This window comes from Bufo gargarizans, chromosome 1 (assembly GCF_014858855.1).
Source record: "Bufo gargarizans isolate SCDJY-AF-19 chromosome 1, ASM1485885v1, whole genome shotgun sequence".
NCBI lineage: Eukaryota > Metazoa > Chordata > Amphibia > Anura > Bufonidae > Bufo > Bufo gargarizans.
The window spans coordinates 456860660-456873481 of NC_058080.1; the positions used below are offsets into that span (position 1 = coordinate 456860660).

Sequence of the window (12822 nt, forward strand, 5' to 3'; positions counted from 1 at the left end):
ACCTGGTAAGTGTTCTGGTCCAACGTTAAGGTGATTTTTTTTTCCCTTGAACATTTTTTGTCATGTACTTTATTAGGGAAAGATGTTTCTTTGTACTGAGCAATGATGACGCTTGTGTATGACAAGTCAGTTAGGTAGGGTAATGGGCACATGTCCATAGGCAGGGACTGAGGTAGAGACAAGAGGTGGCAGGAAGCCTCTGCATGTTACACACAGGCATCTTCAGCACTCAGTAGAACTGAAGAATGAAGACAGACTTTCCTTAGCAATGCTATTAGCATTGCTAAGAAGGCTCTTTGCACCCTGTGTTCAGGGCCGGCGCCACCTGTAAGGCGACTAAGGCAGCCGCCTAGGGCGCAATTTAGCAGGGGGCGCCGGAACCGTGCAGTTTAAAAGAAAAAAACGTTGATTAAGTAGCCGGCGGCGCCCCTCATGCTGCGCCACCGCTCTAGTAAGCAAGGCCGGTGCTTCCATAGAGTCCTTAGAGGCGCCGGCCCGCAACTAACTATAGGCAGGAGTCAGGACTGTGGACACAGAGATGAGCGCTTCCATTGTGGAAGCGCTCATCTCCAGTCATCTGTATCGCCGTCCTCAGGACAGCGATACAGATGGCTGTGCAGCAGGGGAGGGAGAGGTGTGTCCCTTCCCCTTCCTCTGATAGGCTGCAGGCACTAGGCAGAGGCCGGCGCAGGCGGCCTGAGCCCTGAGCTGTACAGCGCAGGACACAGGCCGGAAGAGGCCTGCGTCGCATCGCTGACATTGAGGTAAGTATAAGTAGTTTTTTTTTTTTGTCAACTGGTGGCTACTGTGCTGGCACATGATGGGGGGCTCTGGCTACTGGCTACTGGTGGCTACATCTTTCTCTAATAAAGTACATTACAAATCTGTCACCTCTCCTGACATGTTTTAGTAACTACTTAAATTCCCCATGTAATACCAATTCTGGAGAATCTATTCTTACGGCTCTATGTTGTACCATTCCTTTATTATTTCTACTAGAAGTTATGAATGAATTGCTAGCAGCCTGCAGTAAAGGTACAGATGGATGTTACTACTTGAGGGTGTGTCCCTGTAAAGTCCAACACCAGCAGCACTGATTGGACACAATTTACACCCGCTACTGGTAACACCCAGCAGTACCTTTACTGCAGACTGCTGGCAACTTATTTTTAAACTCGCAGAAAATAATAAAGGAATGGCACAACATCGAATCATAAGAATAGATTCTCCAGAATTGGTATTACATGGAAAATGCAAGTAGTTACTAAAACTGACATGTCAGGAGTGGTGACAGGTGCTCTTTAACATCCCTGTCCCTTCAATATATTACAAATAAGTTCCACTTTAAAGGGAACCTGTCATCGGAATTTTGTGTCTAGAGCTGAGAACATGGGTTCCTAGATCGCCGCTAGCACATCCGCAATACCCAGTCCCCATAGCTCTGTGTGCTTTTATTGTGTAAAAAAAATGATTTGATACATATGCAAATTAACCTGAGATGAGTCCTGTATGTGAGATGAGTCAGGGACAGGACACATCTCAGGGTAATTTGCATATGTATCAAATTGTTTGTTTTACACAATAAAAGCACACAGAGCTATGGGGACTGGGTATTGCGGATGTGCTAGCGGCCATCTAGCAGCCCATGTCCTCAGCTCTATACACAAAATCCCGGTGACAGGTTCCCTTTAAGTCATCAAATTAATTATATTTGTCTTTCTATAAAAGTCTTTGAAGAAACCACATCATTTCCTCAACCGTGTAACCAGTTGGACCTTATATTTGACAATTATTTTTCATCCAGATCTAATCACTTTTGCCATTACGACAAGATTGGGCGTCGCCCGTGTGCCTACAGGTAAAAGGCATTTTTTAGTAAAGTCTTCCCAATTATGGCCAACCTTGTGAGTTTCTGATTGCTACTATTGTTTGTACTGCAGAAAGCTGATTAGACGCAGCCTTTTGTTAAGAAGTACAGTAATTGCTGAGCACTTGTTGGAGTGATACCTATGACCCACAAACACCTCCCCTCTACACAAGCTGTGCGCTCACTCATACACTGTTCTGCAAACAGGAAGCTTCCTGGCTCCCATTCTCCACCCTGGCTGCTTCAGGCAGCACACACCCTTTCCAGTCCAACCTTAAATCGCAAGGCTCCCTAAGGAAACTTTTCCAGAGAAAAAGAAATCTTTGGATATTCTTTGGTAGTTGCTTTCTGTCCGCCTGTTGTACTTTGGACTGTTTATTTCATGCTGTAATATAGACAGCAAACACTTTCAGGAACTGCAAGGTGAGTACAAACCTGTCAACATGGCCTCAGGTAAAGCCTCTGTTCCGGTCGTTGTGTGCTGATGTGACAATGTCATTGGACTGGTATAATGTATGCATGTTGTCGGCTTAGTATTTATGGCATGTGATAGGACTGTGAACAAGTGATTGTTATCGTGGACTGTGGATCCTAGTTAGGGCTATCATCTATCTATCTATAGAATGGACCAAGTCACTAAACAGGACTTTACAGATGACTTCAGTTTCAGTTCTTTTTGTTACTTTGATAATAATATGAAAAATTGTATTTCTTTGTATTATTTATATTCCTTTGGTTTACAATATGCTGCACTCAACTGGTTTAGCTACATTACTGAACAGGTTCCAACATGCAAGCTGAATACACTGCTTGCTTCTCTGGCTGATATTCCACGGTTGGACGGGAAATGTTATGGAGTCTATCCTAATTCCACATAGGGTTTGCTGATAGCTAAACTGATATAGTGTGGCATTTATGATGGCAGTTGTACCCCTTAACAAATGCTTCTATGCCTAAACGTTGCATATTTGCATTCACAAAACAACATGTGAAACATCTATGGAGTCAGTGTAGAGAGTAGGCAGCCATTGCCTAGTCTACTAGTCTACCAGCAACTTCTTATGTCTGCGAATTTAACTACCGTACATTTTAACCCCTTAGTGGCATAACTAATTTTAGCCATTCTATGTTATCAAAATGAACTGAAAATATCACTGTATTGATTTTTTTTCCCATATATTATTATTTTCAATGTCTATTGAATTTCAATGTATTTTCAACAGTTTTGTCTCTTTTTTGAATTTAATATACCACACTTCTGTCACCTGAGTTGTGCGCCAACTATATTTACTTCAAACATAACTTCAAAATTTATAATAAAAAAGTGACATTTTCTGGAGGGTTTTTCAAATTTTAATATGGCTGTTGGGAGGTTAAATGGGTTTTGGAGGCCTTTTATATTGATGTCCTATCCTCAGGATAGGTCATCAATTTCTGACTGACCGTTGGGGGTCTGACTCTTGCCACCCCAGTTGATCAGCTGTTTGAAGAGGTCATGGTACTCCAGTGAGCACTGCGGCCTCCTCATAGCATACCAAGTACAGTACCATCCATTGTATAGTGGCTGTGCTTGGCATTGCAGCTCAGGCCCATACACTTGAATGGCACGGAGATGCAAGTAGGCCATGTGACTGATGAACATGATGGGACAGGCCTAGGAAGCAGTATCTTCAAACATCAGATCACCGAGGGTGCCAGGAGTAGGACCCCCACAATCCCGAGGATAAGACATCAATATAAAAGGCCCCTAAACCCCTTTAACCTCCCAACAGTCACATTAAAATTGGAAAACCCCTCCAAAAATGTCACATTTTTATTGTAGATTTTGAATTTACATTTGAAGTAAATATAGTTAGCACACAACTCAGGTGATATAAGTGCATTTTAGTGACATAACTAATTTTAGCTTTAAAGAGGACCTGTCACCCAAAAATGCAATACAATATGACAGCACCACGTTGTAGAACAGAAGAAGCAGAGTAGATTGATAAATATTTTTGTGGGAAAAGATTCAGTAAAACCTGGGGGTTATCAGTGACCGACAGCATTGTGTGTATAAGTATGTATACAGAGAAAGCTGTCACTCACTGATAACCCCTCCCTCCTGTACCGATAGTTTTTCACAGGAAGTAGAAAAAGTAAAAGATATAAATGTATAAATTACAGGTTTTACTGAATCTTTTCCTACAAAACTATATATCAGTCTGCTCAGCTCATCCGGCTCTATAACACGCTGCCTGCAGATTACATTGCATTTTTGGGTGACAGGTCCTCTTTAACCCCTTAAGGACCGGGCTCATTTTCACCTTAAGGACCGGGCCATTTTTTGCAAATCTGACCAGTGTCACTTTAAGTGCTCATAACTTTCAAACGCTTTGACTTACCCAGGCCGTTCTGAGATTGTTTTTTCGTCACATATTGTACTTCATGACACTGCTAAAATTGGGTCAAAAAAGTTATTTTTTTTGCATAAAAAAATACATTTTTTACCAAAAATTTTGAAAAATTAGCAAATTTCAAAGTTTCAGTTTCTCTACTTCTGTAATACATAGTAATACCCCCAAAAATTGTGATGACTTTACATTCCCCATATGTCTACTTCATGTTTGTAGCATTTTGGGAATGATATTTTATTTTTTGGGGATGTTACAAGGCTTAGAAGTTTAGAAGCAAATTTTGAAATTTTTGAGAAATCTTCAAAATCCCACTTTTTATGGACCAGTTCAGGTTTGAAGTCATATTGTGAGGCTTAGATAATAGAAACCTCCCAAAAATGACCCCATTCTAGAAACTACACCCCTCAAGGTATTCAAAACTGTTTTTTCAAACTTTATTAACCCTTTAGGTGTTCCACAAGAGTTAATGGCAGATGGAGAAACAATTTTGAAATTTCTATTTTTTGGAAAATTTTCCAATATAATAAATTTTTTCCAGGAGTAAAATAAGGGTTAACTGCCAAACAACACTCAAAATGGGTTGCCCTGATTCTGTAGTTTGCAAAAACACCCCATATGTGGTCGTAAACTACTGTTTGGCCGAACGGTAGCACATAGAAGGAGGGGAACACCATATGGGTTTTGGAAGGCAGATTTTGCAGGACTGGTTTTGTTTATACCATGTCCCATTTGAAGCCCCCTGTTGCACCCCTAGAATAGAAATTTCAAAAAAGTGACTCCATCTAAGAAAGTACACCCCTCAAGGTATTCAAAACTGGGTTTACAAACTTTGTTAACCCTTTAGGTGTTCCACAAGAGTTAATGGCAGATGGAGAAACAATTATGAAATTTCAATTTTTTGGAAAATTTTCCAATATAATCAATTTTTTCTAGGAGTAAAACAAGGGTTAACTGCCAAACAACACTCAAAATGGGTTGCCCTGATTCTGTAGTTTGCAAAAACACCCCATATGTGGTCGTAAACTACTGTTTGGCCGAACGGTAGCACATAGAAGGAGGGGAACACCATATGGGTTTTGGAAGGCAGATTTTGCAGGACTGGTTTTGTTTATACCATGTCCCATTTGAAGCCCCCTGTTGCACCCCTAGAATAGAAATTTCAAAAAAGTGACTCCATCTAAGAAAGTACACCCCTCAAGGTATTCAAAACTGGGTTTACAAACTTTGTTAACCCTTTAGGTGTTCCACAAGAGTTAATGGCAGATGGAGAAACAATTATGAAATTTCAATTTTTTGGAAAATTTTCCAATATAATCAATTTTTTCTAGGAGTAAAACAAGGGTTAACTGCCAAACAACACTCAAAATGGGTTGCCCTGATTCTGTAGTTTGCAAAAACACCCCATATGTGGTCGTAAACTACTGTTTGGCCGAACGGTAGCACATAGAAGGAGGGGAACACCATATGGGTTTTGGAAGGCAGATTTTGCAGGACTGGTTTTGTTTATACCATGTCCCATTTGAAGCCCCCTGTTGCACCCCTAGAATAGAAATTTCAAAAAAGTGACTCCATCTAAGAAAGTACACCCCTCAAGGTATTCAAAACTGGGTTTACAAACTTTGTTAACCCTTTAGGTGTTCCACAAGAGTTAATGGCAGATGGAGAAACAATTATGAAATTTCAATTTTTTGGAAAATTTTCCAATATAATCAATTTTTTCTAGGAGTAAAACAAGGGTTAACTGCCAAACAACACTCAAATTGGGTTGCCCTGATTCTGTAGTTTGCAAAAACACCCCATATGTGGTCGTAAACTACTGTTTGGCCGAACGGTAGCACATAGAAGGAGGGGAACACCATATGGGTTTTGGAAGGCAGATTTTGCAGGACTGGTTTTGTTTATACCATGTCCCATTTGAAGCCCCCTGTTGCACCCCTAGAATAGAAATTTCAAAAAAGTGACTCCATCTAAGAAAGTACACCCCTCAAGGTATTCAAAACTGGGTTTACAAACTTTGTTAACCCTTTAGGTGTTCCACAAGAGTTAATGGCAGATGGAGAAACAATTATGAAATTTCAATTTTTTGGAAAATTTTCCAATATAATCAATTTTTTCTAGGAGTAAAACAAGGGTTAACTGCCAAACAACACTCAAAATGGGTTGCCCTGATTCTGTAGTTTGCAAAAACACCCCATATGTGGTCGTAAACTACTGTTTGGCCGAACGGTAGCACATAGAAGGAGGGGAACACCATATGGGTTTTGGAAGGCAGATTTTGCAGGACTGGTTTTGTTTATACCATGTCCCATTTGAAGCCCCCTGTTGCACCCCTAGAATAGAAATTTCAAAAAAGTGACTCCATCTAAGAAAGTACACCCCTCAAGGTATTCAAAACTGGGTTTACAAACTTTGTTAACCCTTTAGGTGTTCCACAAGAGTTAATGGCAGATGGAGAAACAATTATGAAATTTCAATTTTTTGGAAAATTTTCCAATATAATCAATTTTTTCTAGGAGTAAAACAAGGGTTAACTGCCAAACAACACTCAAAATGGGTTGCCCTGATTCTGTAGTTTGCAAAAACACCCCATATGTGGTCGTAAACTACTGTTTGGCCGAACGGTAGCACATAGAAGGAGGGGAACACCATATGGGTTTTGGAAGGCAGATTTTGCAGGACTGGTTTTGTTTATACCATGTCCCATTTGAAGCCCCCTGTTGCACCCCTAGAATAGAAATTTCAAAAAAGTGACTCCATCTAAGAAAGTACACCCCTCAAGGTATTCAAAACTGGGTTTACAAACTTTGTTAACCCTTTAGGTGTTCCACAAGAGTTAATGGCAGATGGAGAAACAATTATGAAATTTCAATTTTTTGGAAAATTTTCCAATATAATCAATTTTTTCTAGGAGTAAAACAAGGGTTAACTGCCAAACAACACTCAAAATGGGTTGCCCTGATTCTGTAGTTTGCAAAAACACCCCATATGTGGTCGTAAACTACTGTTTGGCCGAACGGTAGCACATAGAAGGAGGGGAACACCATATGGGTTTTGGAAGGCAGATTTTGCAGGACTGGTTTTGTTTATACCATGTCCCATTTGAAGCCCCCTGTTGCACCCCTAGAATAGAAATTTCAAAAAAGTGACTCCATCTAAGAAAGTACACCCCTCAAGGTATTCAAAACTGGGTTTACAAACTTTGTTAACCCTTTAGGTGTTCCACAAGAGTTAATGGCAGATGGAGAAACAATTATGAAATTTCAATTTTTTGGAAAATTTTCCAATATAATCAATTTTTTCTAGGAGTAAAACAAGGGTTAACTGCCAAACAACACTCAAAATGGGTTGCCCTGATTCTGTAGTTTGCAGAAACACCCCATATGTGGTGGTAAACTACTATTTGGCTAAACGGCAGGACATAGAAGAAGGGGAACGCCATATGGTTTTTGGAAGGCAGATTTTGCTGGACTGGTTTATTTACACCATGTACCCTTTCAAGCCCCCTGATGCACCCCTAGAGTAGAAACTCCATAAAAGTGACCCCATCTAGGAAACTACGGGATAAGGTGGTTGTTGTTTTGGGACTATTTTTGGGGTAAATTTGATATTTGGTTGCTCTATATTACTCTTTTTTGAGGCAATGTAACAAAAAAATTAAAATCTAAAATTGTTTCTACATTCGCTATTTAGTTTTGTGGAACACCTAAAGGGTTAACATAGTTTGTAAAGTAACTTTTGAATACCTTGAGGGGTGTAGTTTCTTAGATGGGGTCACTTTTTTGGAGTTTCTAGTCTGGGCTACATCAGGGGGGGCTTCTAATGGGACATGGTGTCAAAAAAAAAACTGTCCATCAAAATCTGCCTTCCAGAAACCGTATGGCGTTCCCTTCGTTCTATGCCCTGCCGTGCGGCTATATAGCCATTTACGACCACATATGGGGTGTTTCTGCAAACGACAGAATCGGGGCAATAAATATTTAGTTTTGTTTGGCTGTTAACCCTTGCTTTATTACCGGCAAAATGGATTTAAATTGAAATTTTGCCCAAAAATAGGTGTTTTGGCACCGTTTTTATTTTATATTTTTAACACCGTTCATCCGAGGCGTTTGGTCAAAAGTTATTTTTATAGCGACGACTTTTACGCACGCGACGATGCCCAATATGTATGGCTCTCAGACTTTGGAGACACTAAGCAGGCATCCTAAAACTGCGGCCCTCCAGATGTTGTAAAACTACAATTCCCACCATGCCCTGCTGATGGCTGTAGGTTGTCTGGGCATGCTGGGAGTTATAGTTTTACAACATCTGGAGGGCCGCAGTTTGAGGATGCCTGCACTAAAACTAATATTTTTGGGGGAAAGAAAAATAGTTTTCGTGTCTCCAAAGTCTGAGAGCCATAGTGTTTTATGTTCTCTAGTGAACTGTTGGGGATTATAAAAATTTAGTACTCCATGGAAGTGTGATACTCCCTGAAGCAATCGATAACGCAGAGGCCCGGATGATCGGGGCACGTGTCGCACTGAGTGGTGGTGTCCTTCCGTATCCCCCTCCTGCGACACACTCTGCACTTTTTTTGGGTTCGTCCCTTCTTTCCAGTATGGGGGACCACACCTGGAAAGTGTTGGCCAGGGACGATCCGGGCGCCTCCAGTTCCCGAGGTACTCCGGCCTGCTCTTTCCCGGTCCGAAAAGATCAGGTCCTTGAGGACTGCCTCATAGAATTGGAGGAATGTCCCTGTGCTGCCAGCGCTTCGGGATAGTACAAAAGAGTTGTACATGGCAACCTGCACCAAGTAGACCGCAACTTTTTTGTACCATGCCCGGGTTTTGCGCATGGCGTTATATGGCGTGAGGACTTGATCCGAGAGATCAACTCCTCCCATATACCGATTGTAGTCGACGATACAATCGGGCTTGAGGACCGTTGCCGCGGTACCTCGCACAGGGACTGGGGTGGTGCCGTTACCGTGGATTGTGGACAGCATAAGGACATCCCTCTTGTCCTTATACCTGACCAGCAACAGGTTTCCACTGGTAAGTGCACGGGTCTCACCCCTGGGGATAGGTACCTGGAGGGGGTAGGCAGGGAGGCCGCGCTGATTTTTCCGCACGGTCCCACAAGCGAACGTAGATCTGGCGGCAAGGGACCTGAACAAGGGAATGCTGGTATAAAAGTTATCCACGTACAAGTGGTAACCATTATCCAGCAGTGGGTACATAAGGTCCCACACGAGTTTCCCGCTAACACCCAGAGTGGGGGGACATTCTGGGGGTTGAATACGGGAATCTCGCCCCTCGTACACACGAAATTTGTAAGTGTACCCTGAGGTACTCTCACAAATTTTGTATAGCTTCACGCCATACCTCGCTCGCTTTGTGGGAATATATTGGCGGAAACTGAGTCTCCCCTTGAACGCAATGAGCGACTCATCAACCGCGACCTCCCTTCCAGGTACGTAGGCCTGCTGAAATGTGGCCCCAAAGTGATCGATGACAGGCCGTATCTTATACAGCCGGTCATAGGCAGGATCACCTCGGGGTGGACATGCTGCATTATCGGAATAATGCAGACATTTCCGGATGGCCTCAAACCGGGAGCGTGTCATGACCATACTGTACAGTGGGGTCTGGTACAGGACGTCCCCACTCCAGTATTGCCTGACACTGGGTTTTTGGACTAGACCCATATGCAGCACGAGGCCCCAAAATGTCCTCATTTCGGCTGCACTGACCGGCGTCCAGCCACCGGGTCTAGCCAAAACTGAGCCTGGGTTTTGAGCGACGAACTGTTGGGCGTACAGATTCGTCTGCTCCACCATCAAATTCACCAGTGGGTTACTGAAAAAAAAACTAAAATAGTCAATTTCAGTAAACCCCACTGTGGGAATCTGGATTCCAGGATTGCCAGCGAAATCCGGAATCTCAGGCTCAAAGTCCACTGGGGGACACCAGCTAAGTTCATCGGCAGGGGTCTCCGGTGAACTTATTTGGTGGGCCGGGAAACCAGTACGAACCCCAGGGCGGCTCGTACTAGGGTGGGCCACAGGATCCCTAGCATGTGCGGCCCCTGGCTCCGCCTGGCGGCGTCTCCGCCGCCTTGGTGGCTCATCGTCATCCGATGATGATGAGGAGGATGCTGATGATAAGAGGAATGTGGGGTCATCCTCATCCTCACTGGGGCTCTCGGAGTCGGAGGCAATCTGGGCATATGCCTCCTCGGCCGAGAACACCCGGCGGGCCATGGGTGTGTGTGCGTGTAGGTGTGCGTGTGTGTAAAACTTTATTATATGTGCGTGTGTGTGGGGGCAACGGGTGTTCGCGTACTAAAAAAAGGAAAAAAGGGCAAGTGTTAGGAAAAAAAAAAAGTTGCTGATTAGCGGTACAACGCTGATCAGCGGTGGGGCAGGCGATGCGCTAACAGTGGACGGACGCTAAAAAGTGCCGACCAGTCAGCGAACGCAGAAAAAAAAGTGGTGGTGAGGGGGCTAGTGGTGGGGGGGGGGGGGGGTTGGGGGGAGTGGTGGGGGGATGGGTGGAGGGGGTGGGGGGGCTGGTGGTGGTGGGGGGCTGGTAGGGGGGGGCAAGTGGCAGGGGGGGGTCTGGGGTCTGATAGATGGATCAAAAAAAGTTTTGTGTAAAAGTTAAAAGTTTTTTTTTTTTTTTTTTTTTTTTTCCTAACTAACTTTTCCCTTCTTTCCCTGCCTAACGATGCCTCTCCCTCACTGACCCTAACCTACCTGGGTGGCGATGGGTGCAGGAGGGTGATGGATGGCGATTAGGGGGACACAGGAGCTGGTGCTGGACGATGCTGCCGGGTGCTCGTGCAGAACAGGAAGAGGAGGGGAGAGAGGAGCGCAGGAAGTTTGAATCTCGCGCCTCTCTCCCCTGCACCAATCAGCACCCTGGACAGCAGTGTTCAGCACCAGGGCCAGCACCGCCTCCTCAAATCCTCGGACTGCGATTGGTGGTGTATAATTACGCCACCGATCGCAGTCTTTTTCCGGTTCATCGGGTCACCGGACACCCGAATGGACCGGAAACGCAGAAAACCGCAGGTCTGAATTGACCTGCGGTTTTCTGCGATCGCCGATACGGGGGGGTCAAATGACCCCCCCCCTGCGTTGTTACGGGATGCCGGCTGAATGATTTCAGCCGAAATCCCGTTCCGATTAACCCCCGCGGCGCCGGAATGCCGATTTTAAGTCAGGACGTACCGGTACGCCCTTGGTCCTTAAGGACTCGGGAAATAGGGCGTACCGGTACGCCCTGTGTCCTTAAGGGGTTAAGTACCAGTAACATTTTCTCCCTTCTATATTCTAGCAGTCATAATCTTTTATTTTTCTTCAATTTAGCTGTAGGAGAATTTTGCCTGACAATGTGTAGCTTTATTAGGAACCATATTGGGGGTCCATGTAGTGAATTAAATAGCTTCCATTATTTAGGGGGAAGATACAAAAAAACTGCAATTTTAATCACATGAGAGCTAATAGATTCCTCTCTAGTGATAATCGTTATTGCTTTCACTGTAGAGTGTAACAGGTATTGCTAAAGAAGTGGTCCGCTTATTGTATGGCAAATATAGGATATAGGCAGGAGGAACGGTGTAAAATAGAAACTTTGTGGCACATTTATTAAGACCGCCATTTTAGATGCCGATCTTAATAAAGCCCTAAGCTGACGGAGGATCCGCCGGAGTTATGAAGAGGCACAGGCCTCTCTATAACTTCGGCAAATCCAGCGCCAGTTCTAAATGTAAGACAGCTTCCGAGCTGTCTTACATTTAGACCATTGTCTACCCCTAAAACAGGCATAGAAAATTATGAATGAGATGGGCCTACTGGCCCCTACACTTCCCACGCCATGGCCACAATTTTAGACCTGGCGTGAGTGGGGCGAAGTTGCAGATAGCGTATTTCAGCTTAGCGAATGACCCCCTTTATTGACGTTTGTGTGTGGGGTACTAGTGTTTGGTTTGACTTATTTGACACTGAGGTCCTGACGATAATTAGTTGGTCACACTCCTTTCCTGGAAAAAAAAAAAAAAGACTCCATATGTGACTGTAACATCAGCTGCTGTGCGCCGCTGTTCCCCTGCTTACCGCCGCGGTCCTGGGCACCATGTTCAGCGGTGATCTGCTGCTAGTGTTTCCTTTCAGCCCTGGCAACAGCACGCTTGCTGCTTGTTTCCTGCAGCATTTCCTTAAGGGCCGGTGCACATCACTTCCTGTGTTTTATGGGTTGGATCATGTGACCTCTCCAACCAATCCTAGCCCACCTGCACATATATAAGTGGCTCAGCCCCCTTCCCAGATGTCTCAGTGTCAAGGTCCTTGTGTCCTGCTTAGGTTCCTGATATCCGCTTGTGTTCCTGACTTGTACTTGTGTTACCCGTTTGATCCCTGCCTGCTTGCCTTGACTCTCCTGTTGCCGATCCAGATTGCCTGACCTGTACCTGTGCCGCCTGCCCTGACCTATTGCCAGTCTGACTTTGCCTCTACCTCATCCTTTGGTCCTGCACTGTTGCTCCTAGTAACAACTCAGCCTGCTGACAATGCCTGTA

The 12822-nt window shown here is 44.2% G+C and overlaps 1 protein-coding gene across 2 annotated transcripts in view; it reads left to right on the plus strand.

Moving 5' to 3' along the window:
* The first annotated feature begins 2084 nt into the window (after positions 1-2084).
* Positions 2085-12822, plus strand: part of LOC122922236 (tight junction protein ZO-2-like) — a 130474-nt gene continuing 119736 nt past the window's right edge. For both annotated transcript variants that reach the window (XM_044272809.1, XM_044272818.1), the window contains exon 1: positions 2085-2290. The gene's annotated coding sequence lies outside the window, so the exon portion shown is untranslated. The remainder of the gene's footprint in view (positions 2291-12822) is intronic.